This window comes from Musca autumnalis, unplaced genomic scaffold (assembly GCF_047663935.1).
Source record: "Musca autumnalis isolate F117 unplaced genomic scaffold, ASM4766393v1 scaffold_1, whole genome shotgun sequence".
Lineage (NCBI taxonomy): Eukaryota > Metazoa > Arthropoda > Insecta > Diptera > Muscidae > Musca > Musca autumnalis.
Window position 1 is genome coordinate 171,334,072 of NW_027411644.1, and position 26,595 is coordinate 171,360,666.

Sequence of the window (26,595 nt, forward strand, 5' to 3'; positions counted from 1 at the left end):
TAGCACTGGTAGTGCTAATTAATGTATGGTTCCGAAGCCTGGGAACTTGCGCAAGCAGATAAAGCAGTGCTTGGTGTGCATGAGAGAAAAATCCCTTAAAAGATCTACGGGCTAATATGTACCACGAGCTGTATCGGCTTTATAATAATGAGCGATGATGAATCTGCTAAAAACAGGTGTATAATGGCGGTACACGCAGAACTAGAAGACGATGGTTTCGATGGAGTAAACAAGTACAAGACGAGATCGAAAAACACGATATTCCGTATTGGAAAAGTAATACAACAAATGGAGAGGAAAGAAAATGTTCTTTAGTTCGGCTTATAGAACAAATGATTAGTAGGGGGCCAAATAAGTAAGCGATTCCAGGTGGATAAAATCGCTTATAATATAATTGTTCCATTTATCGCCGAGTCCGAACGACGTATCTTAGAACACCAATTGTAGATAAGTTTTACATGGCTGAAATACTCAGAAAATGCCGCCAATATTACTGAGGGGAACTTTGCCACCGTTGAAAATTTGAACCCACGTGGTGGCACCGTGGCAGATCAATTTAATAATGTTTTTTTTTCGACATTTTCATATAAAGTTTAACCTTCGAAGTCATATGCGGTAAAATGAGCACACTTTTGTGTATAGTATGCTATTTCTATTTCACCATCTCACTGACCTTCTCCAGCAGAATGTTGAGAGAGATCACACAAATCACACAATATGCCGGCACCCAGGACATAACTTTGGTAGTTATAATTAAGGCAAATATTTCAGGAAATTTGTTACCAACATAAAAAAATTTGCTAAGCCTTACCGATACCAGTTTTGGTTGCATTGTTGAATTTCTTCCCATTTTTCCCTATAAAAATATAACAACAAACCTCTTACTATTTTCATGCATTTTTTTATTCACAAGAAATTATTTTTGTAATTTGGTCTCTTAAGCAAAAATCTTTCACAAACAAAACTGATAAGAAGAGCTTGCCTTTGTTTGTCTCTCTGTATGCGTTGTTTTATTATAGCTTATAGTAAATAAAAAAATAAATTAAAAAGACCCCTTCCCCCATAAAGAATAGAAGAGTTTGTTTGTCAGCCGCAACCAAAATCTCATCATGCGTAAATACACAGAATATCCATTTATCCATTCCAATAATATCATTGTTTTATATAACAAGAAATGTCACAGCGACTGTTATCTCTAGAAGATAATTTTAAGAATTACAAAATAACAAAAAATTATTTTCAATTATATGAAGTAATTTCTTACTTACTCACTTAGTTGGTCCTCTACAGGACATTTGTCCTATAGGCCAATATTCTTAAAAACAATCAATCCACACCCAATCATAATACAGTTGAATTAGCTATCGAAAAGCTTGTAGATACAAGGAATTCATTCATGATGAACATGCGAAGCATGATGCAAGAAATGATGCGAAACCAAAGCATCTTGTACTAAAACGAAATTAGTTAAATAAGAATATCCTATTGGAATGCAAACGGCTTAAGCCAACATAAATCTGAAGTTTAAAGCTTCCTCCGTAGTCAAAACATCGACACTCTCCTCGCATCTGAAACACATTTCACTATCAGAAACTGTTTCCGAATAAAAGAGTACTCCACTCTAGGGCTTGTTGACGCACTGCTGTAATAATTCGAAACTCTATAAAATACTATCCTTTACCCGAGTATAGCACCGATCATATACAGGCGAACCGCTGATAGATAATTTTATTACAAACCCAATACGGCTATCAATCAAGGATGTTGAAAGGGCCATAAAGGACCTGAAGGCAAAAAAATCTCCAGGAAGTGATAACATTACTACAAAAATGCGTATAGAACTTCCATATTCTGCAGTAAAACGATTCTATTCATATTCAATAGTATATCGAACTGGATATTTTCCACTCTCCTGGAAGAAATAGTCATGATACTAAAACCTGGAAAAGACCCAACACAAGCGAAATCTTACCTTCTAATAAGTCTTCTGTCGATATTGTCAAAATTGTTTGAATCAATCCTGTTATTGAGAATTACACCATACATCAATACATGTAATATAATACCCGATCACCAATTTGGTTTTTGAAAAAACCATAGCACAATACAACAGGTGCATCGCATCGTCACTTACATCAGGGAAGCTTTCGAAGAGAAGCAGTACTGTACTACTCTATTCATAGATATTTCCCAAGCCTTCAATAAGATATGGCATGAAGAACTTTTATACAAAATATACGAGTTACTACCAAACACACTCACAAACTATTTTGAAAATAAATAACTGATCGCTCATTTGAAGTAAAAGATAAAGGTATACTTTCAACCCCTAAAAACATAAAGTCTGTGGTTCCTCAGGGAAGCATACTTGGTCCCATACTTTTCTTTATATTCACATCGGATATGCCTACAACAAATTGCACACACACACACATCTATGTTCGCAGACGATACTACATTCGCTAGTATCCACGCAGACCGCGTAATTGCAACTCACCAGTTACAATCGCATATAAGTTCTCTTGGAAATTGGCTGAAAAAATGGAGAATAGCGTTAAATGCGGCCAAATGTACACATACCACATTTATATTTAGAAGAATTAAATTAAAATCGTTAACGTGCAAGTACCACAAGCAGAACATGTGAGATACCTTGGTATTCACTTAGATCAAAGGCTTACGAGGAAATTTCATATTGAATCAAAATTAACACAAGTGAAGTTAAAATGCTCCCAAATCCAGTGGATTATTGGACAACGGTCTACCGTCGACTTAGCATACAAAGTACTTTTATATAAAACAACAATAAAACCAATACGGTCGTACGCAACTCTGAAAGTGCCTCAAATGTAAGTAAATTGCAAAGAAGGCAGTCGAATATTCTTGATTTCAGGTGCTCCATGGTACATAAGAAACTCAAATTTACATAAAGACCTCAACGTGCCAATAGTTGAAGAAGAAATCAAGAAGTACTGCCAATCCTATAAAGCCAAACTACGCGCACACTCAAATAATCTAGTTCGCCAGCTATTATTATTCGAAGGATACAACCGTCTAAAACGGAGAGATACTCTCAGCATATCGACACCTCCAAATAATAGTATGCTAAGTCTAAAAAGTGAGTTTTGCAGGAGAAGCTCTCAAAGTTTGGACATTTTTTTGAACTTCAGTACTATGCTAAGTCAATATTTGTTTATAACTTCTGTTCGGATTGACCGATCATTACCAAAATTAGACAGAATTTAAGTTAAAGGACGTTCGACACCTCCAAATAATAGTTTGCTGATTCTGAAAAGCGAGTTTTGCAGGACAAGCTCTAAAAGTTTGGAAATTTCTTTGACCTTCAGTACTATGCCAAGTAAATATTTGTTTATAACTTCTGTTCGGAATGTCCGATCACTACCAAAATTTGACAGAATTTAAGTGAAAGGACGTTAAATATAAAAATGTAAAGAACTTGAAAACATGCTAAGTCGACTTAGCATACTATTGGTTGGAGGCGTCGATATGAGGAATAAATAAATGAAACGTGCTTACAAAGTGGAGAAATGGGCAGTGGCACATTTCTTCAATAAATATACTTAGTTAAAGATTTTAATACTTATTGTTATTGCCATTGAAATAATAAATATGTAGTTGAAAAAAATTACTCCATCGAAACATTGGCCCTCAAGTTCTGAGTGTACATCAAAATTATAGGAGCCTTCTTCCAGAGTTAGTCCGAGTTCTATGGAAGCATTGCTCGTCGATACCCTCAAATTTGTACTTTTGCCGTTTATTGCCAGACCTACTTTAGCAGATTCTCCTTGGACCCTCTTAAAGGTATCAGTTACTTCTTTTACTCGATGGACCCCTGATGTCAATATCGTCGTCAGCGTAAGCAAGTATCATGTGGCAATTGGTGTAAATTGCGTCATTTGTTTTAAAATCTGCATCTCGTATAAACTTTTCCAGCAGAATATTTAATACGTCACACGAAAGGCTGTTTCCTTGCCTGAAACCCCTTTTGGTATTAAACTCATCGGAGAGGTTCTTTTCCACTTAAACTGATGACCTAGTACCATCAGGATAAGCTGATTGAATCACCCTGTTGTATATCTGTTCCTAATGTTCAAATCACCCTGTCAATTCTTTGCCTGGTAATTGACCTACACTCAGTGTTCGAAAATAAACATTGCTGTTTTGTAACTGAATTCCTAATTAAAATGTCTTGTCTGAACAAAAATTGCAATAAAGTCTGATACAGAAAGAATGATAACATGTTGACTGTGTCACGGAAATTCTCAAAATAAGTCTAGCGATATCTCTGGACTAGTTACTGACACCATTTCGAACAATAAGGGAGTTCATTGGTGCTGCGCAAATTGCAGAGAAATTGGTGTAAGTTTTTAACGATTTTTCAATCGAAAAAGAAATTATTTCTGAAGATTGAAGATGAAACGGGTAAACTATCGAATAGAATAGGCGACTTTAGAAATTTGTTTGAAAATTATAAGTTGCTAGGTAACCTAAAATCGCCGCAGTCATCCCCGAAACGACGTAAGTCAGCCAGCAATTTAAACAAAGATAAACGTGATGAATATGAAAAACAATGCTTCGTAGTCTTCAAATCGCTCTTCTACGTCTACAGCATCTAACATGTCATCACCAATTTCAAAGAACACTTACTTACTTACTTAGATGGCTTTTTACAGAACATTTGTTCCACAAGCCGAACTAAGAAAAAATTTCCAATCCTCTCTATTTGCTGCTGTATTTTCCCAATCTGGGATATGGAATTTTCTGATGCCGTGTTTCGCGTCTTCACTCCAACGAAGCCTTGGCTTCCAGTTTTGCGAGAACCGTCATGCGACCCGTATTTGTACGCCCTTTAGCGGGTTCATCATCACTCATTCTTATGACATGGCCTAGCCAACGAAATCGTTGTATCTGGATTTGTTCAACTATACTGATATCGTTGTATAGTTGAAAGAGCTAGTTGTTCATATGACGTCGATATTCGCCGTAAACGAAGATTGGTCCGTAGATCTTTCGAAGGATTTTTCTCTCGAACACACCAAGCACTGCCTTATCTGCTTGCGCAAGTACCTATACTTCGGAACCATACATTAGCACAGGTAGTATCAGAGTTTTGTAAAGCGTCATTTTTGTGTGACGATATGAGTAGCATCTGTTAGCTAATACTATTCTTCTTATTTCACAATTGATTTTGTTCGTTGTGTTTATGGCGGTGCCGAGGTAGAAGAATTCTTTAACTACCTCAAAATTATAGGTACCAAATTCCACAGTTTGTCCGAGTTCTGTGGACGCATTGCATGTGATACCATCAGATTAGCAGATTGCCTTTCGACTTGTTTTTGAAGGTATCAGTTACTTATTTTACTTATCGTCTAATGATGTCCATGTCGTCGGCATAATATGAGCCTATTGGTGTACATTGTTACATTTGTTTTGACGTTTACAGCTCGTATAAAGATGTTGAATAGATCGAAACCTCCTATTTTAACTGTGGACCAGACATCAGTTCGAGTCATCTCACAAAGCCGGGTGAGCTTTGCGAGGATACAAAATTCAGACATAGCATGGAATACCATTAAACCTAAAGGGCTGACGAAGGCTGCTCTATAATCGACAAAAAGATGGTAAGTGTACATCTGCATCTCTTTTGTTTTTTCCAAGATGTGCGGCACGGAAAATATCTAGTCAATGGTGGATGTGCCATGTCTAAAGCCGCATTGATATGACCCAATTGTTTCCTTGACCATAGGATTAGTCGTTGGCGCAATATCCCTGACACTATCTTATAAGCAATAGGCAGACGGCTTAATAACTAGAGCACACAGTCTAATTTCTTTTCTTCTGGACGGGACACAGGATGCTCAGGTTTCAGTCGTCAGGTACGCTGTTTTCTGTGTCTGTACCAAACACATCAGTTTGATGTTTCACTCTTTGGTAGAATTTTCAGACTTCATTCTGCATCCTTTTTTTCGGTGGAAAAGACGTTTCGTCTCTCCCCTTTTCTCCCGATACCCCTATCGTGAGCTACGTTATTGCTACTGATTGTAGAGTAGCCCTATATACCGCATTTTTCTCTTCGGTAGCAGCACGACACTCCTGGTCATACCATGGGTTCCTTGGTCTTTGGTATTCAAGTAAGATTTTGTAGCTGTTTGCATGGAGTGAGCAATGATTTGCCATGTTATCGGGACGAGGAGTGTTTTGATGAAGCAATTGTGCCCGTTGAGTTGAATATGCTGTTTCTATCTGTTGTGATTGCAGCTTACCGATGTGCACCTTCCGTGTTGTGTCTGTTCGTATTTTATTTTCTACGATTACTCGGTAGCCAGGTGCCCTTATGAATATCGAGATGCTTAAATCTGGTATTGCTAACTACCATGTTTTTTTGGTCGCTGCGAAGTTCATCAGGGTCATTCCATTGTCAGATGTTACACTGTGGAGACTATATTTCCCAACAGTCGGCCCAAAGATATTCTCCTTTCCAATTTGGACATTAAAATCGACAAGAACAATTTTAATGTCATGGGCAGGACAACCGTCATATGTTTCTTCTAAGCGCTCGTAAAATATATAAAATGGTCTGACTGTTCTTCCTAGTCTTCAGTGGGAGCGTGAGCGATGTTGAAGAATTTGGTTTTTATATGTATTGTAGCAAGTTTTTCATTCACTGGGGTGAAGCTGGAGACCAGGTGTTTTAACCTCCGACCAACTACAAATCCGCAAACAAACTCATGCTTTATGTCATGGCACCTTTCCCAATCCATCGTATTTCCTGAATGGCAGTAATATCGGCCTTATATTTTTCGGGTTAACTGCACCTTCTCTGTAGAGGGTGCGAACATTACAGGTGCAGATGGTCCTTAAAACGTTGGTCACCTTTAACGGGTGTTAAAATCAGCTCCTAAGGTGACACCACGCGGAGGTCTGTGTCCACTTGAGATGAAAAAGCGCCCAAGATGAGTTCTTTGAGCTTTACCATTTTAAGGCCAGTTATGGCCATTACATGGAATCTTTCATCCCCTACGTTGCACTGTTGATCGTGGCAAAAGATCCATAATTTTTTTTCTAGAATTCCAAGTACATATTATTATTTGTAGGATATTTTGAATGAAAACGGTGTTATGGTCCATGTTCTGACATCATACCCATCATTATTCTTGTTGACAACTAAGTTCCCCGAGTTATTTTTAATCGCTTCGAATGGAATTGACATCTTTTCAAATTGTACCAACATTTTCAATAAAACATTGCTATTATACAAAGGATATGCCTACCAACACTACAGACACACATATTCTCTTCAATGCTGTCACTTATTTGCGTTTGTATGCCGGTGCGTGGTCGTGTGTGTTTGAGTATTTTCTGTGCATTTCGGTTTGTTTTAATTTTCTAGATTTTTGCATTTAGAACGAACGCATTTTTAGTGCAATTTTGTGTTTTAGCTGCATATTATGCGTCCGGCCGAGGCCACATCCATGCACACACATCCATCTGTGTGTAGAAATGTTTGGCTATGTGAATATGTGTGCGCGAAATCGTTGTTTGAAATGCACTCAACTTTTGAATTGTTTTTTATGTGGATTGCACAGAAATTTACTTTTAGTTGTTGTTGTTGCATCAGTATTTTTGCTTTTGTGTTTTTTATTCGCTCTCAGCAACGCAGGACTTAATTTTCCCCACTACTGCTTTGTGTATTTTGTTTTACTTTGATGGGATAGTCGTCGCAGCAGTGAGTTGAGTAGTAATATGCACTAGGGTTATGACTTTTTTACAACCTCATATCCCTGTATCATAGCGTGATGAGTTTTGCCATAAGATTACATAAAATCATAATTATAAGGTGATTCGGTGAAAAAACCTCACGCACAAAATGATTTTAAAATTTGAATTTATCAAAATTATTGACAATTTTTTGAAGTCACTGTAAGCAGATATACAATTGAAAATAAACTTTAAAGTCACATGAGATAATTAAACTGACATAACATTTATTTGTCACTGTCAATTCTGAGAATTGTAAAAATGTCGTAAACACTTTTATTTAAAAATATAATTTTTTAACAAAAAAAAAAAAAAAAAAAACAAAAAATTAAAATTTTTTCAAAGTGGTTTGTGAATAACCTTTTCCAATATTTGAATAAAATAAACATTATTATAGTTATTAGTAGGCTTATATTTATTCATTCGTGCAACAAAAAATAATTTTTGAAAAAAAAAATTTTTTCATTTCATAAATTTTTTCAAAAAATTGTATTTTTAAAATCGATTTGTGCGTGAACTTTTTCCATATTTCAATGGAGTAAACGATAGCTTAGTGATTATTAGGCAAAAGTTCATTCATCCCTGCTACAGGAAATCATTTTTGAGAAAAAATGTCAAAAAGTCATAACCCTAATATGCACGCATATCCATGCCAAATAAATCATCAGACATTAGGGTGGTCATCGTTTAGCGTTCCTCTTGTCAGATGACGCAAACTACTACAACTCGGCTGATAACCCATCGGGTCGTGTTGTCTTATTATTTTTCAGCCGACTTTCTGCTGCCTTGACCTCATTAAGGCCGGACTGGTGCTGGGCGCCACTGCTGAAAAAGTAATTTCTCCATAATTTTAGGCATCCTTACTAGAAGATCAGATCAGAAATGTGCATTATTGAATTAATGGTTTTCGATCCAAGAGTTCCTCTTATAGAGATGAGCAAGCTAATCTGTCCACAGATACACTACTGGAGGATGTGCCTGTACCAAAGCAATCAGTTTGAAACTCTTGAGTCGAAAACCATTATTACAACAAAGTATATTTCTGTATTGGAATTCTGTAACTCATTTTTCGAGTTACCGACAAAAATAGGTAACATTAAAACGCAAAATTATAAATGCAAAGTATCAATAAAAGTTGACAACACTATTGCTAACGGTAGAAGTTAGCAGCAGCTTTATTTTGTTTGTTACCTTACCAAAATGATATTTGTCGGTAATTCGAAAAATGAGTTACAGAATTCCACTACTGATCTTCTCATATCCACTCTTATATACAGTTTACATTTTAACTGTATGATGATGATTATTATTTACACAACATACGCATGTGTTGGGAATTTTCAAACATTTCGTAGACATATTTATGTTGATAAAGTTGTTGAGTTTTGGTTTAGTTTGCTTAGGATTTTTGTTGTGTATTTTTTTGTATTCGAAGTGGTTCATTTTTTAATATTTTTTTTGCAGCAGCAGTTACTTGTTGTAGTTGCTTTTAGCAACTGTTTTTGTTGTTGTTGGCATCATCCCCTTTAATATTATGCTCCACTCACGCACTGTTTATCCCTACACACTCTATCCACCGTTGCGTTCTCTAATGCATCCAATTTAGTCATATACCCGTCCGTCCATCATCCAGCCATTCATCAGCCTGTCCATCTGTCCGACGATCCATCCGTCCGTCTGTCTGTCCGTTCATTCATCCAACCATTCATTCTTCAATCAATCTATTTTCAACTAAGAACAAAGAACGCATACTGCAGTACAAACAAATGTGCATATAAATATATGTATGTGATAGTACGCGTAGAATTAGGAACAGTAGCTCCCAATTGATTGAATAATGCCATAAATGTAATATTGACGAAGGTTTAAGAAACAATATACACATGTGCAGCAAATAACAGAGGTTACGACATGTCGATCTAAACTTGTATATGTTACACTACATGAAGCAACTATGCCTCTGAAAATCCTATGTCGTTACATTTTAATAATATGTCATATAATGCAGAGTACCTGCAAGGAGTAGCATCTATAGAAAAGTATCGGAAAAAGAGTAAGAAAGAAGTATTTTCCCTGAAAACAAGATTGAAATTGAACAAGTAAGAACGGCGTTAACTTCGGCCAGGCCGAACTTGTTATACCCTCCACAACGAGTTGCATTGAAGTAAAATTGAACAATTAGTTTTCTTTCGTTTATGAAGAAGACTAAATACCAAATTTCAGGAAGATCGGTAAAATAATGTGGCTCACGTACCAAAATTGGGAGATACCGTTCCATGGGGGCTATATCAAAATGTCGATATATAGGTACCTACGAATTTCTGGCGGAAAGTTTTTAGACTCAAAGAAGACTAAATACCAAATTTCTGATATTTCGGTAAAACTTTCAAAATACCGAAAATCAAGAGGTACACTTCTATGGGGGATATAGGAACCCGCGGACCTGTACTGATAATTCTCTTCTGGAATATTTTATAACCCCATGGAAGACTAAATAACAAATTTCAGTCTTTCGGTGGGATATTGACGTCACAAAATTGATAGTTATCAAAATTGGGAGGTACATTTCTACGGGGGCCTATATGAAGACATGAACCTATACCGAAAATAAAAACCAAATACCACATTTTAGCCATTTCGGTGGAATATTGAGTCCGAAACCTTCAACATACTGGGAACAGGGAGGTACCGTTCTATGGGGGATATACTAAGGCGTGGACCTGTACCGACTAGTTTCTGGGGGAAAGTTTAGTACCCCCAACGAAGACTAAGTACCAAATTTCAACAATTTCTGAGACATATTGACCCGACAACATCCAAAATACCGAAAACCGGGAGGTACCGTTCTATGGGGGCTATATGAAGGCGTGGACCTATACCGACAAATTTCATATGGAACGTTTAATACCCCAAATAAAGACCAAATACCAAATTTCAGCCATTTCGGTGGGTTGTTGTGGCCACAACCTTCAAAATACCGAACATCGAGAGGTACCGTTATATGGGGGCTATATGAAGGCGTGGATCTATACCAACAAATTTCTGCGACAAAGTTGTATGCCCCAAACGAAGACTAAGTACCATATTTCAGCCTGTGCGATAATGAGACTAAACTCTTCAAAATACCGAAAATCGGGTGGTACTGTTCTATGGGGGTTATATATAAACGTGGACCGATATAGCCCATCTGCATTACCAAACATTCTAGGAGAAATAGAAACTTCTATACCAAATTACGAAGCTCTATCTTAAACATTGCGAGCTGTAAATTGTTTTAAACATACAGACGGACATGGTTATATCGGCTTAGAATTTTACCCTAATCAACAATATATATAATTTATAGCGTCTCCGATGGATATTTCGATGTGTTACAAATTGAATGACAAATTTATTTATACCCTCCATGTTATGGTGGAGGGTATAAAGAAGTAAGTGTGAAATCTTGATTACAGGAGCCAGAATGAACTCCACACATTATACCAAAGAGTAAAATATCGAACTGATGGCCTTGTTGCAGGCACATCCTCATGGGGTCAAGAGTGTGGTAATGTGGTAACAGTCACATATAACGTAGTTATGTTATGAGTGTTGGCATTCCGCTCTTGGCAATGAACAGAGGGGGCTGGCTGAGCAAATTTATGGCATCACATTTTGCACGGTCAACGCAGACGCTCCAACGAGGATAAAAGTATATTGATAAAACTAGCCAAACATTATTATTGTGCCACCGGGTCGGGCCATCTTGCTAACATCGTCTCCGGTAACAGACCACCCGAATTCATAAACCCTTACCGCCGTACTTTTCTGAACTTTGGAAAAGCTGATTGGCTATGGTTCAAAGAAATCCAAGTACCGTTTGCCTCAGATCCTCGGGTCCCTGAGAGAATTTTCCGGGACATCATCACAGGTGCAGCCGCTCGCAACATACCTGCTGGTCGAATACCCGAAATCATACCAAATTTCTCAGCAGTGGCGACAGGACTAATAAATGAGCGTAACGAGCTTCGTCGTACGAACCTTGAAGTCAACAGACTAGGAGGCAAGCACAAGTGGAAAAAGTGGTTAGACCACCTGAAGCAAGTCGTCCGAAATTCGAAGTCATCTAAAGCATTGGGCCCATCAATAGTAATGCTAATACTGTGAACACAAATTTTGGGGCAGAGATAATGCCTTTTGGAGATGAAAGCCCTTGGTGAGTAGAGTATATTAAGAACCCCGAAGGACATATCCGCCGTGAGTCGAACTTCCGCGTTATGGCGTGATGAAGTTTTTTCTAGAGACCCTGAAAGGCATCAGAAATTAGCATTATATCTTTGTTCACTGTTGTTTTAGTTTATTTTTGAGATGACATGTCTTCACTCAAATCGAATGAGGATTTTTTCGTAGAGCACTTCGACCTTTTAACCCGCTGCCTTCAATGTCCTTTTCGTCCTTTATTTTAAGAGCCGCTATAAAAGTACCACCAGATTACGTTTTTCAGCTTCGAAATGTTCTGCAAAAATGTCGCTCAGAAAATTTTAGGTACGGCTCTCATTGACAACTAATCGATTTTGTCGCGTTGCGATTTTGTCGGAGAGCATCACTGTCACGTCCTAGTTGACAGACTTCCCCCACCCAGACACCTCAGGAGAGATCTTCACGATCTAGAGAGAGAATTGAAAAAATACATCAACGAACTTGTTAGGCAGCCCTGAATAGCATTACCGAAGGTATAGTGTGAATGCCGTACTCGGAGACCGCCCCCATCCATCTCAGCTGAAGAACGTCAGCTGCAAAACACGAGTAGTTTAAGCTCAGTTAAGATCTGGACGATACTGCTGCCTCAATTCATATTCGGACCGAATTAACGGCACGATACCCATCATATGCCCTGCATTTGTTTTGGGACCACACAACACTTTGCATTTATTTCAGGAGTTACCTCTAATTGTCACTTTTGATCATCATACATTTTTGAGAGTTTTAAGTGCCCTTTCAGATGAAACAAGAAGATTGATAGTTTTCGTAAAAGAATACATGAAAAATGAGATTTTTGGAGCTGCACGACTGGGGGTAATACAATATTTCAAATTTTTGTTTTTCTTTATAATCTAGCGAATTTTACGTTTATATTTATTGAATTTGCCTGAGAGAATCATATTTGTTTTCTATAAGAAATTATTAAATTTTTAGACAGAAAAAATATCAGAAGGGCTTTAGTAATCGCAATCGGTGGGGAAACTTTTTTTCACCGAATCGAACTAAAACACGCGTTTTCTTTATCAGGACAATATTACGCACATTGTACTGTCGTGGTATTGGTTATAGTCCTAATGTACATACATATATTGATTTCGCTTGTCCATTAAACATGAGCCTGTTATGACTCGCTATAGAACTTAAGAATTCAAATGCACTCATCTCATTATAGGGAATACTTAGCGATTTCTATGAACATCACCATTGTTTTATATAAATTTTATGGCTTACGAATAAGACAACATGTAAATTAAATGTATTGGTTGCTTAACTACTAGAATGCAATATAAGAATCCTTAGTTACCGGTGATTTTGAATGTCAAAGAAAGAAAATTAAAAGGGCCATACTACTTTGTTTTAAATTTATTGAAATTCCTATGTAAGGACTCTACTATTTTCCTCGTTTATCTATAAAATCCCAATTAAAACTAACCTATTAAACATAAGGCTTTAAATGATTTAAAGATTTTTAGGTTTTGTTTTTTTTTTTTTCAAAATAGCCTGGCTTAATCGCATTGTTGTTGTTTTAATATTTTAAAACAACTAGTTTATTAGTGGAAAAGATTTGGCATTGTTCGCCAAGGGGTAAGGCAGGGAATACTATAGTTTCGATTCTCGCCACAGAATCTCATCAGTTCCCTTGTTTTTTGTTTGTGGATATTCTCCACCGAAGTTATTTTTCAATAACTTCTTCAACAAAAAACTTGTTATACCCAAACATCAATCGTCAGCTCGAAGTATAAAGGTAAGCAAAGAAAAAAGTTCAATGAGAAGTTTTTCCTTGGCAACCTCACACAACTCCGAAAGTGTCTGCGAAAACAATTCAAACCTTTTCCACTAGTTTGTGTCGTCGAATTTCGACGAATGCACACACCAAAATTTGGTTGGTCTGCTTTACAGGAAAAAAAAAACACACGTCGTGCCAGTGTCTTCAATTAGAAACATTGTGGCGTTTTTTTTTTTTTTGGGATAGCGTTTGCAATTTTGTTTTTTCAAAATAGTCTGGCTTAATCCCATTGTTGTTGTTTTTATATGTATTTTAAAACGACAACAATGGGATTAAGCCAGACTATTTTGAAAAAACAAAAATTAAAATAACTAACTAACACAATAATTACCAAAAGCACTGACGGCAAAACGTACGAACACAAACACATAATAGTTGAAGTGATGCCTCCCCTGGTCGAAGATTCCTCCGAGCCGCCGTAGTATTGTTGCGTTATATGCCGAACATTAATTTGCTTTTGGTGGACAATAACCGTCTGTTGCAACACGGATGAAAAAAAGGCCTTTGTCCCGGAGCAAACAAATATATGTTTGGGTCCATATGTTTTGGTGCAAACAAATATTTGTTTGGGTGCAAACAAAAACTTGTTTAGATGAAATATAAATACAAAACCCAAAATCCACTAAAACATACACATACACACATTTATAAATTGTGGTGGTTTTTCTTTTATTGAAAGGCATAGAAATACCAAACACAAAAGCAACAACAGACGCGTAGATACAGGAGAGATCTTCATGATCTAGAACAGTGATGGCCACCAACAACTTTCCTATGCCCGCGGGCATACGACACACACGTACACTGTAAACACATTCGTTCGGTTAACGCATTGTTTACGTTTCCATTCACACTAGCAAATGTGTGATTTTGGCCATCACTGATCTAGAGAAAGAAAGACAGTTCCAAATGTACAAGGGAGAACCTCTAAATCAACGAGTCTATCAGGCACTGATGCAGTTGCTCAGGTAGTACAAATTCGTCGCTACAATAAGTACTACTGCCAAACGTAGACCAAGATCCAAGAAGGACTATGTTGGTCACTTTCTTATGGTACCCCCTACACAAAAGTTCAACACTTTTGCGCTTAAATCAAATTTAAGGTCACTCTTCGATCCTTTATAACTGGTAGTCCTTGTCATCAAGACTACAACAGGATACTTTTATCTCTTTACTTACTTACTCAGTTGGTCCTCTATAGAACATTTGTCATGTAATCCGAACCAAGAAAACATTAAATTTCTCTCTATTTGTTGCTTTACTTTTCGAATTTGGAATGTCGTATTTTTCAATTTCGTTTTGCACTTGTTTACTCAATCGAAACCTTGGCCTTCTGGTTCTGTGTGTACCGTCATGGGCCCGTATTTATACGCCTTTTGAGCAGGATCGTTCTTGCGCATTCTTATGACAAGGCCTAGGCTTAGAAACCATACATTAAGACGAGTAATACTATTTTTCTTCCTATTACACAACTGATTTTGCCTCTTGTGTTTATCGCGGTGCCGAGGTAGACGAAGTATTTAAGCCCAACTTCCATAGTTAGTCCTTGTTCTATGGACGCGCTGTCAAGTCATCATAAAAAACCGCATGTGCTTTTCGGGAATACCAAATTCAGATATGGATTGGAATACCTTTGAACGAAAGGGATATCGAAGGCTGGTCAATAATCGACAAGAATATGGTAAGTGTCGAGCTGCATCTCTTGGGTCTTTAGTCGTTGACACAGTATCCCTGTCACCATCTTATAGCTAATGGGGAGCAGACTTATGCTCCTATAATTAGAGCACACACACTTATCTCCTTTCTTCTGGACGGGACACAAGGTGCCAATCGCCGGGTATGTGTTTCTCCTGCCAGATTGTGCTATCTAGCTAATGCATACACTTTTTCAGCGAGTCGCCTCCTCTTTTGAACAGCCTAGTTGGTAAGCCATCGGCCCCTGCAGCCTTATTATTCAGCCGCTTTACTGCTGTCCTTAGCTCATCGTGGCCGGGCGGTATACATTCAATACCATTTTATGGGATTGGATTAAAGCTGGCTAACTATCGACAGTCGGACTATAGTATTGATCACTGTCCTTTGTTTAGATAACCCATTAGTGGCCGCCGTAACCTTTTGTTTACGACAGCAATCAAAACGATAGTCGGACTATCGATAGTTTGCCAGCTCTAGATTGGATCTATCAGATTACCCTGTTAGTCTATACAAGAGGATGTCCTTATACCAAAGCCATCAGTTTGATATTCCACTGTTCAGTAGAATTTTAGAACTTCATTCTGGCCCTGTACATCTCGATTTTTTTCGCACTCCCGTTTGTCAATTTCCCTCTTTTCCTATGGAAAAGACGTTTCTCCCAATACTTCTCTCGTGCGCTACCCGTAGCTACCGATTGTAGATCAACCATGAACATGGTATATTAATAAAATGTTTTGAATAAGATCTAAAAAGACTTGATATCATATAAGTTCCCCCTTTTCCCTCCTAGGATGTTCATAGAAAATAGTTTTTAAGCAGTTTCCTATAAATTGCACACTTAACTGTGAGCCACTGTACTTACATGTAGGCCCACTTGCATTTCTGTGTTTATTCATGCGTACGTTCGCATCCATCATAAACATGGTATACGCATCGCATTCTTCTTTTTAACTTTTTTATTTGTATATTTATTTTTTGCAATTAAACGCATTTTGTTTATAAAACCATTGTTTTCTGTTCTGTTCAGTTCGGTTCAGTTGTTTATTCCTTTTGGGATAAATTAAACTGTTTGAAAGAATCCTGTCAGCCTTTTTGGTATGGACTAAACCCATCACTCAAAAGCAAAAGCCACAATTAAAGACAAATATGGAAAATTTTAATTGAAGTTCAATTCGATATTTTCAATTTGCAACTGTAAATCGGACAATACAAATTGAAATTTAGAAATTATTGACGGCAATTATCGTGAAAATAAAATATTCACTTTACATTGCTTTAACGACCAAAATAAGGAAGGGACGAAGTCGTTATAACAAAAGTGTTATAAAATTTAATATACACTTTGAATAAGAATTTTATCATATTCTAAATTTAGACAAAGAAGTTTTAGAAGTTTCACGACCTATCGGAGATACTTCTTCCTCATTATATTTTCCTAACAGCTGGATTGCAGAAAGGACAACCTCTGATAGGTACGCATGTGTCCATTTGAGATGAGAGAAGGATCATTATAATTCCTGGATATTATCATGTTAAACTCTGATAAGTCTTCTACAGGCTGGAGTGTGAACTTCAAATTTAGAATTAAGGCAGAAGTTGCCTCTCACAGGTCATATTTTTCATAATTTTTAAAGTGCTGACAAGCTAATTAGAATCCAAAAATGTTTTTTCAATTTTACATTCAATTTTTTAATATTTTTTAAATAATTTTGTTGAATGATTTTCAGCTGACGAACATAAAATAGTGGATTCTGACCATTTAAAAAAAGTGTGGTATCTTTCCCATATAAGTGCAATTTACAATAACTTGGTGTCACCACTGCATATTCTTCCCATCAAAGATGATACCTTATGTTGGTAACAATAAAATAGTTCAAATCTTAGAAGTTCAATCAATATTTTTCATAAGTCCATCAAAATTTATACTTCTTTTCATACTTACACAATTTAATTTTCTCTTTAATATTTCAGCATTTACATACATTCCGCAATATTCGCACAGTTCTTAAAAACTCATAAATTAGCCACTTAACTTCAAAACGCAATCGTAATTTCAAATCTTCACAAATTTTACGGCGCTTTGTTTTATTCTAATCGCAATTTAAACGGCCTTTATTTCCTTTTCCGGTGCGTAGGCTAGAAGGCTTTGGGCTAAAATCAAAAATACCTCAAACCGTTAGGCAGAAGACGGACGGACAGACAAAACGAAAAAAAAACAGTCGACGAAACGAAACTTAAATAACACCATCAACAGCAAAAGCAACAACAGTAGTTGTATTGTTCTTAAACCGGATACGGAAATGCAAAGACATTTGTTATTGAAAGAACAGTACAAAATAGCAACAATAACAACAACATCAACAGCTACAAATAAACACGTTACCCATCTAAATCGAAATCTCGCACACATTTTGCCCCTCTTTAATTGTGTTACTTCAATTTCGTTTTCCATTTCTGTGGCTCTCCATTTTAAAGACATTTTAACTGGGCTTTTACACCCTTACCTTTACCATACTGCTCGCCAATAAAGAAGTTACATTCCACTGTTCCATTTGCAAATTACGCAAGTGTTCCATAAAAAATAGTGCGTAAGTTATAAATTAAAAGTGAACAAAATAGACTTTGTTTTATTTTGTTTGGCATGAAAACTCCAACTGCTGCACGTTGGTTGCGGATTAACTTACTCAGATGGTGGTAACAGTGTTTGAGATTAAAGAAAATTCAGTGAAAACTATGAACTTCGCTTAGATTGAGTCTAAGTGGATGGTTTCAATAAAGCGTGTATTAGATTCGCACAGGAGTTTGCGGTTTTATCTCCTCCTTAAGCGTCATCAACAAAAGCAAAATCTTTTTAACATAAATAGTAAAGGAATACTGGGGAAGTAGTGTAATTGTTGAGAGAAAATTCTTCAAATATATGTAAAAAGGAATCAGTCAACTTGGATAGAATAAATTATAGAGACCACTAATACTAGCTGCATGAAAAACATGGACACAAATACAACGCTGGAAGTAAATGAGGGTGTGGCCCTAAATATTGGAGCCTTTCGGGAACCACAAAGTCTATAGACTATTTAAATTTCATCACGATCCGAGGGGCATTAAACTATATTTAACCGAAAAGGTTTTTTATTGTAGAAACTTTTAGAGTTTTCGGTGAATTATGTCAGGAAGCATGGACTCGGCCACGAAAACATTATGTCGTGGTAACCAGGACCACAAAAACTTTCTTCGGTGTAAATATCAAAACTATTTGCGAAATTCTTTGGCGGATTCACCAGAAGGAATTGTGCGGTAAAGACATTCTTGATTCTTGATGTACATTTGGAAGAAATATTACAACTTGCAAAGTTTCGGTCAAATTAGATACTCAATTTGTAAGTTATTGTGCTCATCCATCATTTTAGTTGGCGCCGCCCAGTGTTGCCTCGTGGACAAAAATCAAAAATTGTGATGTTAACTTTTACATATGTTCATGATTTTTTCTTACAGTAAACACATCCTATACAACGAATCTGAAAGAATTTTGTCGATATGTGCATCCATAATGAAGTTATAGCCCTTGAAATATGAAAAATATTTCCCAGGTAATCTAAAGCGATAATCATATGAAAATTAGACAATTTTTAAAATAACATTTTCTGAAAAGTTTGTTGATAAAGTTAAAAGTTTTGGATGGGGTTTGATGGGTGGGCTATAAATATAAAATTTTATTACAAAAAGTTGACATCAACTGCACGTGGGCAATGTACCGTTATCAAGAAATCAAAATTTAAATTTGATAAAAAAATCAAATTCCTATTATTTAGTAGAGCAGATCTTTTGATTGCCACCTATTGCCACCTCGGCTCTTGTTTTCCGTTAATTGGACATCTCTTCCAAATAAAAATGTGCAAAAACTTTCTGCCCATCCCTGCAACCTTCTGAGATATATCGGTTCAGATTTTATATAACCCCCATATATATCTTTTTCCGATTTAGCTACAACTTGTTCAGTTTTGATCGGATAGCCTTCAAATTTAGTACCTGTTATTTTCTTAGGCTTCTGAATAGCTACACCGATTTTCACAAAAATCGGTTCAGATTTGGATTTAGCCCCCATATATATCTATCACCGATTTTGCTATAACTCTGTCAATTTTAATCGAATAGCCTTCAAATTTTATGTGCGATATTTTCTTAGGCCCCTGAATAGATTCACCGATTTTCGTAAAAATCTGTTCAGATTTGGATATAGCCCCCATATATATCTTCCCACGATTTTGCTATAATTCGCTCAATTTTTGATGAATAGCCTTCAAATTTAACATGGGATGTTCCTCAGTCCCCTGTTCAGTTTTACCTTTGACCTAGGTTGATGAATGTTTGCACAAGTACTTATGAGGGCACAGGAATGAAATCGGTTCAGGTTTGAACATGGCTTCGATATATAATTTCGCCCGATGTCGCTCAAGTACGGATAATTACGTCATTCTTATTTAACCAATATCGTTGCGTGTTTAGTGAAAATATATATGAGAGCTATATCCAAATCTAAACCGATGTTTTGCAAAATCGGTGGAACTGAAAAAGGCCTTAAGAATACATCCCATGTTAAATTTGAAGGCTATGTTTCAAAAATTGATCGATTTATAGTAAAATCGGTGAAAGATATATATAGAGCCTATATCCTAATCTGTACCGATTTTTGAGAATCAAATCAAAATCGGTAAAACTGAACAGTGGCCTGAGGAAACATACCATGTTAAATTTGAAGGCTATTCATCAAAAATTGAGGGATTTATAGCAAAATCGGGGAAAGATATATATGGGAGCTATATCCAAATCTGATGGGTGCCACCGTGGTGCAATGGTATGCACGCCCGCCTTGCACGCAGAAGGTCGGGGGTTCGATTTCCCGGCCAAGCAACATCAAACATTTTTCAACGGTGGCAAAATACCCCTCAGTAATGTTGGCGACATTTCCTGAGTATTTCAGCCTTGAAAAACTTCTCCACAAGTGGTGTCTTAAGACACGCCGTTCGGACTCGGCGATAAACAGTAGGTCCCATATCATTGAGCTAAATATGAATCGGGGTGCACTCATTGATATGAGAGAAGTCTCCCTTGTCCCGTATGGGATGTTGTGGAACAATTGTTTGCTTGTTGTATATCCAAATCTAAACCGATTTTTACGAAAATCCGTGAAACTACTCGGGGGCATAAGAAAATATCACATATAAAATTTGAAGGCTATTCGATTTAAATTGACAGAGTTATAGCAAAATCGGGGAAAGATATATATGGGGACTATATCCAAATCTGATGCGATTTTTGTGAGAATCAAATCTGAACCGATATGGACCAAAGTTGAAATTTTTCATTCCTATTCCCCTATAAGTACTTGTGCAAAAATTCATCAACCTAGGTCAACTCCTTCTATTTTTGTCCACTTTTGTATGGAAGCGGCAACACTGTACGCCGGTAGGACTTTTAGAGTTTTTGATCACAATATCAGGAGGGATAAACTATATCACGAACAAAATTATATTTGGTGAAGATTCCAAAATGATTATCGAAGAGGTCTTAAACTTCACTTAATATAAAATTGTTGAACTTCTCCGGGGGAGGTAACCAAACGAGTGGATACATAACACTGTGCAACATTTTAAAGGCAATCTTGTGCAAACAATTTGAACTGAGGATTATTGGAATGTACAGACCCTAACGACAAAAATCCTAGTTGGGATTTGTTGTGTCAGATCCTGCTTGGATTTAATGGCCCAATCTAAACATGGTTAAATATTGACTGGGCTATATCGCTGAAACCTATGTGAGTCTTCATCTAACATCTAAAGCAAATTTGTAGATAAAGACAAGAATAAAATATTTGGAGAAATGATGAACTCGAAAAACTACATTTATTGTCTCAAATTGTATAAAATATCGAAAATTTATATTCTTGTGGAAAAATATTCACTGGAATGTAATACACAACTCTTCAGAACATGTCATTGTTGTAATATGCTTCTATTACGTTGTTTCAGTATAATTTTCAACGACGATTTACTAAATATGTCAGTAATGTGGTGAAATCCCAAATGCGAGAAAAAACTGTTGATGTGAACTGTGTTTGAAATACGTGTTGTAAAAGATATGATGCAACATAAGGTAAGCATTTTAGAGTTTCAAAATGTTCTGAGGAATTTCTGAGAACGTTATTTGGAAGATTTTTGCAAAAGGTTATTTGGTTCAACTCCCAATAGTTTAGCTGATTCTGACCAGAATATTAGCAATTTTGTAAAATTTTCTATATTTTGTCGGTTTTGATGCCCTAGATAGAGTTTTTCTTATGTAGATAAGATCTACTAGGTTAGGGCTTCAATATTGCCAAAGACAGCAAGACGAAATTCCTAATCGTTTTTGAGATAAGGGCGCAATAAATGCAAAAACTGTAGTTTTAGTCCGGTTTAGATGAGGCGATAAAATCCGAACTGGCTCTGACTGGACAAACCCCTACTAGGGTCTTTGTGTAATCAATGTCCGAACTTGATCTAAGTTTGGAAGAAATTTTACGATGCAAAAAGTTAGGACTAAATTGGTGACTTCGAGAGTTATAGTGTGAACCATACAAACAAATGGACATAATAAGCTAGATCGACTCTAAATTTTCTGAAACCGATCTGATCTTTACATATATGTCGTCTAAAACCATAATACCAATGAGGCACATTTTTAATCGTGTAAGAGTGTATATGGGCAAACTTTTTAAAAATTAAACATAGTTGAAGCCAAGGTTTACCCTTTTATAACTCGCAAATTGAGGTTGTATATTATAGAAATTAAATGCTTTTGGATAATATGAAGTGTTTTCAAACTTGGCAAAAAATATTGACCTTAAAAGACATATTTCGTGGAAGCTATGGCTATATTTATGTTAAACAAGTATGAATAAAGTTGAGTTCGGCCGGGCCGAAATTTTTATACCCTCCACCACCACTGTATTGAAGTAAATATGAACAATTAGTAACCACTAAGCTCTTTCTCTACGTTAAGTATAATTGCTTGGAGGGAAATAATATCTTAACTGATGATAATCACTCCTTATAAGAGCTCATCGTTGTGCCTTATATCCTCTGACTAAACACAATACCATATGTCAATAATATCTGATCGAAAATTTGACAATAACCCATCGATATACATTAAATTGGGCAATACCGGTCCATGAAGGATAGAGTAAACCTAAGTGCCGCAAAGAAGGCAAAAACAACTCAATCGGCTGGTAAGGTTATGGCAACGGTTTTTTGGGACTTCAAAGGTATTTTATTGATTGACTATCTGCAAAGGGGTAAAACAATAAATTCAGAGTACTATTGCAACGTCCCAATTTACATTAGGCGAGTTTACTTGCGGCAATTGTCAGTTTGATGGAGAGAGAGGTGAGGTATATGGTAACCCTTTGCCTCTCAATACCCTCTCTCACCCACAAACTGACAATTGCCGCAAGTAAACTCGCCTAATGTAAATTGGGACGTTGCAATAGTACTCTGAATTTATTGTTTTACCCCTTTGCAGATAGTCAATCAATAAAATACCTTTGAAGTCCCAAAAAACCGTTGCCATAACCTTACCAGCCGATTGAATTATTTTTGCCTTCTTTGGGGCACTTCCTCCAGCTTCAGTCCACTGTTTGGATTGTTATTTTGTCTCTGGAGTATAATGGTGGATCCATGTCTCATGAACAGTTATGAAACGACGCTTAAAATCCATTTTATTTCGCTTAAAACGATCCAAACAAGCTTGAGAAATGTTCATTCTTATGCGTTTTTGATCGACTGTTAACAAATGCGGCACCCATCTTGCAGAAAGCTTTTTCATCTGCAAAATTAAATGGACTCGATCATTTGAGATGCCTATGATATTAGCAATTTCACGCACTTTTATTCGTCGATCATTTAATACCATATCATGCACTTTCGCTACAATTTCCGTTGTTGTTGCTGTTTTTGGACGTCCACTACGTGGTTCATCTTAAATGCTTGTACGACCACGTTTAAATTCAGCAACCCAATTTTTTACTGTTGCATATGAAGGAGCACTTTCACCTAACACATTCACCATATCATTACGAATTTCTTGTCCCGATAAACCTTTTTTATGTAAATATTTAATGACAGCACGCATTACTAATTTTTCCATTGTAAAAAAATTGCGGATGCGTCTTTTTTGAACACCTGTTTCTATATGAAGGAGTTGCCAGATAGAAACAAAATTTAACATGTGTTCATAAAAGAGATGGAAGTTTCCAAAACACTTAAATTTTTTCTGTTTATACCGCGCTTTTTGTGCTAGGCTAAGAAGTTTCCGAACTGCCCTCGTATTGACCTCTTACAAATCAATAGGCCGGTCTGTGGTAAGCTATATGGCGCCAGCGTGTTATGCAAACGTTAGCGCTACTCAGTGGAAGAATATTCAAACCTGCCAGAATTACGCCCTGAGGACTGCATGAGGAGACGAATGTTTAACCTGTGCGTCGACACAATATGATGTTGTCGATGCAGTTCGTGCTTGGGTTTTATCGCCGTGAGCAGCCTGTCACTATTTAATGGGCTTCCCCCACCCAGACACGTCAGGAGAGACCTTCATGATCTAGAGAGGGAGGTCCAAAGATGTAAACGATAACCTCTAGATCAACGGGCCTATCAGGTAGATTTGGATAGCATCCCTACTGAAAACGTCGCAGTACTTGCGGACCACCCCCATCCATCGCAGCAGAAGAAAGACAGCTGCCAAGGCAAACATGAGAGGTTTTAGCCCAATTAAGATCCGGATGATGGAGCCCCCTCAATTCGTATTGGGTCCAAATTGATACCACGATACCCAAAAAATGCACGGCATATGTTTATCTGCCCAGCTAACCCACCTGTCTCCTGATTCTTTTTGGACGCAACCAGTCCAAGTTGCAGAATTTTTGAGCTTGGATACAGAAGAACCGGAACCTTATAATTGAAATAATACAACAATATTAAGGGACACGTGAATGAATGTATAAGATTCTGCATAACAGCAAGGCAAATCATAGGCAGCAACCACTTCGCATAAAGCAGGTTAGTCGTATACTATACAATTCTTACAAAATCTGAAATTGACATTGCCTTGCTCCAGGAATCCTATTCAAGAAATAGTATTGGACCACCTATAGTGGAGATACAGGTAAACAGGTGAAGTCACTTAAGTGGAACTAATATTTTCGTTATAACCGAGCATGTGACCATAGTACATCAAATGAAACGTTGCGTGGCAAATTCGAAATGGTTCTAAGGAAAAAAACAAAAACAATATTTTTGCAACAGAGTATAGCTCATACGCAATGCATCTTGCTTTAGGTAGTCCATTTTATTACATATTGTACCGTAAAAAACCTATTATAAATTGCTTTGCTCTTCCTTTTTACCATAAAATATGACACACATCAAGGAATTTTTATACAGAAATTTAGTACGGAGTATGAAGTACTGTGTAAATTAAATTAGATCAACTCAACACCTCAAACCAAATTTCCCTGTTTTTTATTATTTTTGTAGAACTGATAAAGTACAGTTTGTTTTATCTATATTAAAGCTGTGCGTATGAGTAACTAAAGCACGCTTAAATTGTTATTACTTTACTTCAATGCGGTGCGTGTGTTGTTTTTTTTTTTTTTTTTTTTTGAGCTGGTGGACTTTGTAACTAAAGTAAGTTTTTAATGCATCTGCCAGATGAGATGTGATTCAATTAAGCCAAATTAAATTCAATTTTTTTCCAAGAATACAAAATATACACTTCTGCGATAATGTATGCAAATTCAAATACGGCTTTACCTCCACAAGTTATCTACCTAAATTAACTTCTGAAAAACAATTGCAAATGAAAGCAGTAACAAAGTACTTTACAGACTTGAATCACATTTAGAAACACAGTTTATTACAACTGTTTGGATTGAAAATGTGGCTAAACTTTTAAAACTAAGAAATAAAAGCAAAAATAATTAAAAAAAAAATAAGCTACAGTATTTTCTTTATAAATGCTCTAAAAGCTAGAAAATAATTTTTCGCTTAGCATCAAGTAGTATATTCTTCTTCATAATGGAATCTCTCAAATAAAACGTTTGCCGTTTAATTTGTCACCATTTTTAATTTAAATAAATAAAAAACTGTAACATATTTTTCTAATTATTTTTTATTTTTAACTTTTTAGTAAATAATTTTATTGACCACTGAGAATCCCACGACCAAATTACAGCCAATGTTGGCCGAAAATGTAGATAAAAACTTTAAAATGCCTGAAATCACCGTTATATCGTTGCTATACCAAAACCTGGACCTATATCCAGAATTTATGGTGGGAATGTGTCTGTACCATTGGGAACTCCAAATGCCAATTTACACCCAAATTCGAACTAAGAATGAAGATAAAATCCTCAAAATACCTGAAATCGGGTGGTACCGTTGTATGGGGGCTATACAAAAAATGGACCCATATAGGTTTTGGTGTCATATTCATGTATTGTCATCCAAGTCTGAAAAGTGTGCAAAGTTTTAGTTCGATTGGTCAACTGCAATTGTGTTTAAAATGAGTTACTATATTTGAACTAAACAGACATGAAGCAATGCAAGTTAAATAAAACACTGTAATAAAATCATTAATAACAAAAGTTACTTTAGTTTTCGAAATCGTTACTTTCAGTCCCTCAAATGTCCAGCTATCGTTACACAATTATATGTATAAATAGCTATATTTTGGTATATATTATATAATATTCACGCATGTATTCCACAACATCAAATAATATCCTTCAATAATAAACCCTTCAACTAAATAAGCGTACATTTTTTCGTAATATCAGTCATCAATCTATTGACGGGTTATTTGGCCGTTCTCGAAAAAAATATGGTGATATTTACGGCATAGCCCATCTACATAGTCCAATAGTCAATGCTATTGAATAAAGTTTTTTTGTTGCATTAGAAAATCTAAACCCTTAAAAGTTGTTGCTTTCAGGCCAAAAGGGTTGCAGGATGGCAACCGAAACTAAAATTATGCGTTCAGAGTGTATGCACCAATGCGTAAGG